General features: G+C 44.7%; 1 non-coding gene across 1 annotated transcript; it reads right to left on the bottom strand.

Annotated features, from left to right (window-relative positions):
• Positions 1 to 1,240: 1,240 nt before the first annotated feature.
• On the bottom strand, positions 1,241 to 1,314 carry TRNAN-GUU (transfer RNA asparagine (anticodon GUU)). The gene has a single exon. It is a non-coding gene; the product is annotated as a tRNA-Asn (tRNA).
• Between the last annotated feature and the right edge of the window lie 3,815 nt (positions 1,315 to 5,129).

Raw genomic sequence — 5,129 nt, 5'->3', positions numbered from 1 at the left:
GAGGAAAAAAATGCCATCACATCAACGATTTAGAGTTTACTACTTTCAAAAGATTCTTCGATGTTTCTAAATACATGTCTTTTTTCCGGTATCATGGCTAGCGAGGGCCGTATCTTGTCATCGATGGTAAATCAATGGCACAGCCTGACCTTTAAGAGGGCTGTATCCCTTATTCAAACCAGGGGGGTTGAACAGAAAGGTCTGTGAAATACAACTTCGCTGGGGAAGGGACATTTTTAATACGGATCCTGTTTTCTATAAACTGTAAATAGATCCTTGCAGAGTTGGCAAAGGTCGGGCTGGAAGGCAGCCGATTTCACGCGACGGAGCGCTCGCTGGAATCGGCTCTCGGACTCGGGATACGGCGAAGGTGCCAACTTCTAATTGACACGTTTAGGCGAAGCTCCCAGCGTAATTGCTTTTAACATTCATTTATGCAAAGCAGCTTCGTGCGGTCAGGGCGAGCCCGGAGCGGCCGCGCCTCCTGCCAGCCGGGAGGTGGCCTGGAACACGTCCCGCCTCGGGCGGAGAGGGACCCGCGGGGCACTGTGGTGTCCCGGTCCCTCCCGCCGAGCCCCGGGGACACGGCGGGGCCTCACAGCGGCTCTGTCGCCGGAGTCCCGGACCCCCGCCCCGCTTCCTCCCAGCTGCGGGGGCTCCGTCCGCCGGGGAGAGACTCGGCCGCCGAGCTGCCTGGTAACAAGACGGAGCGCCAGAGATAGCGGCGATAGCCGTCCTCGGCAGTAATCGCAATAATCCTCCTCGCGAGCGGCGTTTGTCCCCGAGCCTCGGCTCCCACCCATGCTGTCCGCTGGCGAACGCTCGAGTGCTGGAGCACCGTGAACGCCTCCCCGAGCAAACCGCCATCGCCCGGCAGCATCGCTAATTATCTCTGTGCAGCTCGAACGCGGGACCTTCCTTCGCACCTCCCGCTCCGAGGTGCACAAACCCCCGGGCACTCGGCTCCCCGCCAGCCTCGGGGCCGAGTCCGTGGGTCTCGCCTGTCCCGCACCCCTCGGCCGGCAGCGGAGGGGCACGGCTGTCGGGCCCTGCAGGCGCTGGGAAGCAGCTCCGTGCCGAGGCTGAGGGCGGGCGGGAGGGGCCCCGCCTCGGTCCCCGCCGGGGGCCCCTGCCCGGCAACACGCGGCGCCTGCAGGGCCCCGGCGCTAATCGCACATCCTCCCCGGGCGCGCACGCACAAAACGACGGCCGGAGGCGGCGCCGGGACAAAAGGGAAACCCGTCCCTGGGTGGGCTCGAACCACCAACCTTTCGGTTAACAGCCGAACGCGCTAACCGATTGCGCCACAGAGACTGTTGCGGCAAGTGTCTCCGCCCTATTGCCCATGTACTGCACCACTGCTCCCTCTCCGGTCCTCGCCCCTGTCCTGGCGACCGGCGGCCACCCCGGACCCAGGGAAGCCGAGCTCCCAAGCCGGGAGCCTTGCGGCGTGCTAGAGGAGGGCTGAGAAAGCAATCGGAACGGCGACTTTTCTTCGCCTGGCCAATATTAAAGACTAATTCCCAAAATCATTGCTCACAGCAGTGCTCTTTTTGTTTTTTAGAAATAAATTCGCGAGCCTAAGTTAAAACTCTTTCTTCTTGGCTGCTGCTAATTAATGCGTTACACAGACAAGCCAAAATGTAATTTCCAAATATCAGGGCAAAATCGCCCTACCGATATATTTAAAAGGTAATTTTAGGCAACTACAGGGAGCAGTTAGACTGTCTAAAACAGGCAGCAGCCCTCTGCATATGTGTGGATAAAGTATATTTACCGCTCTGAGCGACTGAAAACAGACGTGCAGAAAAGCTAACACTCTTATTATCATTTTATCAAAATCTGCTTCCCAAATTACCTTACCGTAAATCTATATCTTCAGCTCTGCAGGTACAAAGTTTCACATCCGAACCTGAGCAAACGTTTCCCCTTTCACATACCAATACTGTTTGAATCTCTCTGAAGTCTTACAATAGCAGTTGCCTCATGTTGTCCCTGTGTCTCCCGAAGATTTGCCTGGTGGCTCTTCTGCCCACTATAAACCCTTTAGAGTCGAGCAGACACACGGCACCCATGTCAAAAGGACAAGTACTAACTCCCAGTCCACTCCTGATACCAGGGAGCCTCATATTTTGTACAATACTTTGCTCTTAAACAGTGTCTGACATCATTCCTCAGTCCAGTGATTAATTTTAGGCTGACCATGCTTTGAAAAGACCTACATAAATGCCAACATTATCTCAGTACCGCTCTATTTTCTTTTATTGCGTATTGTTGGTATCTTACTGACCAACATATTTTAAAACATGGTGGAAAAAGACAAGATATGCAAGGCATCAATAGTAATTAAAATAATTATTTTAAAGATTTATTTTTGTAACATTGTGGCCACTGCTGCATATTTTTCTACCCAGACCTCTGCTATTCACAGAGTCTGAAGAACCAGCTCACAGTCTGGACCACTTCTGTTTTATCTGTATAGGATGACAAGCAAACAGTCCTGTGATTTTATGCACAAGCAAGTTGATATTTAGTGGAAGTAGCAAGACTGCAGTCTGACCAAAGGCCTAACCCATACACCAGTAGTCTGGGTGTAGATTTTGGGTCCTGAATTGTTTTGCTTTATACACATGAATATTCACATGAATTTTAAGAAACGTGTAGACTATTTTCAAATTTTGTGTCTAGAGGCGAGATCTCTAAAAGGTCTTTGCCGTGTTGATACTGAGCACAGACTCTAACTCTGAGGTGTTTGAGGGGAGCAAAGGACCTGGCATTAGGCATCCAAGGCTGCCTACTCAATGCACTGGGACAGTGAGAAGAGTGCTGCAGGTGAGGCTACAGCATCACTTCACACCTCTCTTCTCAGCAGTGTTCCACATTGAATCTTGGAGTCTTTTGTTTAAAATCTTGCAAGGTAAAAAATAAAAAGAACATACACAAAAGTGAATGTTACCCCTTCACACTTGAAACCCACAGATGAGCAACAGATCTGAGCATGGATGACTTTGGCTGACTGTCGAAGCACTAACCAGTGAGCCATTGTACCAGACAGCAACATTATCACTGCTCTGCAAACAGAAAAGATCCACTATCTACCCTTAGGAGAAGGTTTCTGACTGTATCTTTGGTCGAAAGGAATGGGCCAAGTAGTGTTTAAGGCATTCAGAAATGAGAAAGGGCTGCTACTTCAGATGAATCCTCCTCCATATTAGTGTATTGTTCTTTATTCCTGGACAGCTCTGTTCCTTGATACACATTTTCTTGTGGATCATATCTACAGTTGATTAATTTTTTGCACTCTCTAGTGTATATAATTTAAATATCATTATTACATTCACTAATTATGGGTTAGAATTTGTTTTATATTTTAATACAAAATAAATTTATAATAATATGGCACATATTAATATATGAAAACATCATACTATGTAATTTGAATTATTTCATATTTTATAATATTTAATGTCTTATTATTTTATTGTACTATTTAGATCACTGAACTATGACATTGCTATGACATCTATGACCTTGTACAGGTATAGGCTTTGTTTCTTGAATGTCAGAGAAAGTTCCTACAGGGCAGAGGCTGAATCAGGTATTGTTTATGAGATTTATAAACATACCATATATTCATCTACTGCTTAGAAAAATAAATCCAGTTATTCACCCAGAACTATTCCTCAAATCAATTCAACAGGATATAGCAGAAATAAAAGAACCTTTCCACTTGTATAGCAGAATTACTCATTAACTACTGTATTTCTACAATTTCACAGAGGAAAGGACCATTTTCCCTCAAAAAGCACATGTGCCAACTTTATTTATTCACCTGTGTAATTTTTGGTCAACTATTTGTCCATTCTCAAATTACAACTCAGCCCAAACTATAAAAATTCATAGCCTAGCCACTAAAAGTTTTGGAACAGCTACTCAGTTTCTGCTCAAATATATTTCTGATTGCTTACTTTGTAACAGAACTCTCTTAATGCACAGCCTACAATCCAAAGATTTCTTGTGTTTTCCTTGGAAACATATGATTCTAGTCCTTACAAGGACTAGGACATTAAGGTAAGTGGACGGCTAATATAATTCAACATTGCTATTAGAATTATTACAAGCAGAGACTAAGATTTCCATGACAAAAGATTTTCTTCATGAAGCTGCAAGCATCAAACCATGGAAAGCATTATTCCTGAAAAAGGATTGAAAAGGTTGGAAGAAGCAGGTATTGACAGTTCTTTCTTGACCAATTGCAAGATTTCTGTCCTTTCATTCTTCAAATAAAATGCATTTAGTGGTGTTTTTTTAAAGTTATTTGTACACAGACTTGCTGCTTTTCAGATACAAAGGTGTCTTCCATATTTTTTTAAAGACTTTATTAACTAAACACTTCTATTCTTGGGTCTGTAAGTAAAATCATAAAAGTGTTATAACTGAAAAGAAATCACACCAAATAAGATCACCTCCCTTACAAGTAAAGAACAAGACTAAACAATAGCATTTTACTGAGCTATTTAGTTCACTTAGCTCTGTCTTCTCTTGTAATGCAAGTCACAAAAAAGATGGCTAGGTAAGAAAATCCAAGAATCTTGGGGTATTGCTAATTTCAGACTGTTGGGTAAACTAAAAGTCAACGATATTCCCAACGTCCATAACCATGTTTACCAAAAGGAAACGGCATACGATGCCTGGGTCTGAATCAGGAAATATGTAGTTGCACGTTCAGGAGGGAGAAAAAGTCATTTCAGTGTGACTTGTGACAAAACTAGAGAACAGCCATTGCTATTATCAGTAATTTGAAATATAGTTTGCAACTGTGGGAAAAAAAAACCCCAAAACCAAAACCCAAACCAAACAGGGTGATCTACATTCAGAATTAACCTTCAGATCTCACCTGACATACTGTAAGGGGAATTTTGCATTGCCATTCCCTGTAATCTGTTCACTCCAAGTGACTGCTGAAAGGAGTGCAATCATTTCCCAACACACACACACACAAAAAGGAGTGCAATAGTTTCCCAACACACACAGACACACAGACACACAGACACAGACACACACACACACACACACACAAAACCCCCAAACCACAACACTAAAGAAGAAAAACAACCAATAAAAAATCA

The sequence above is a fragment of the Pithys albifrons genome, chromosome 7, assembly GCF_047495875.1.
Source record: "Pithys albifrons albifrons isolate INPA30051 chromosome 7, PitAlb_v1, whole genome shotgun sequence".
NCBI classification, from domain to species: Eukaryota; Metazoa; Chordata; class Aves; order Passeriformes; family Thamnophilidae; genus Pithys; species Pithys albifrons.
The sequence above is the reverse complement of the archived record's forward strand: the minus strand, read 5'-3'. Positions and strand labels throughout refer to the sequence as shown.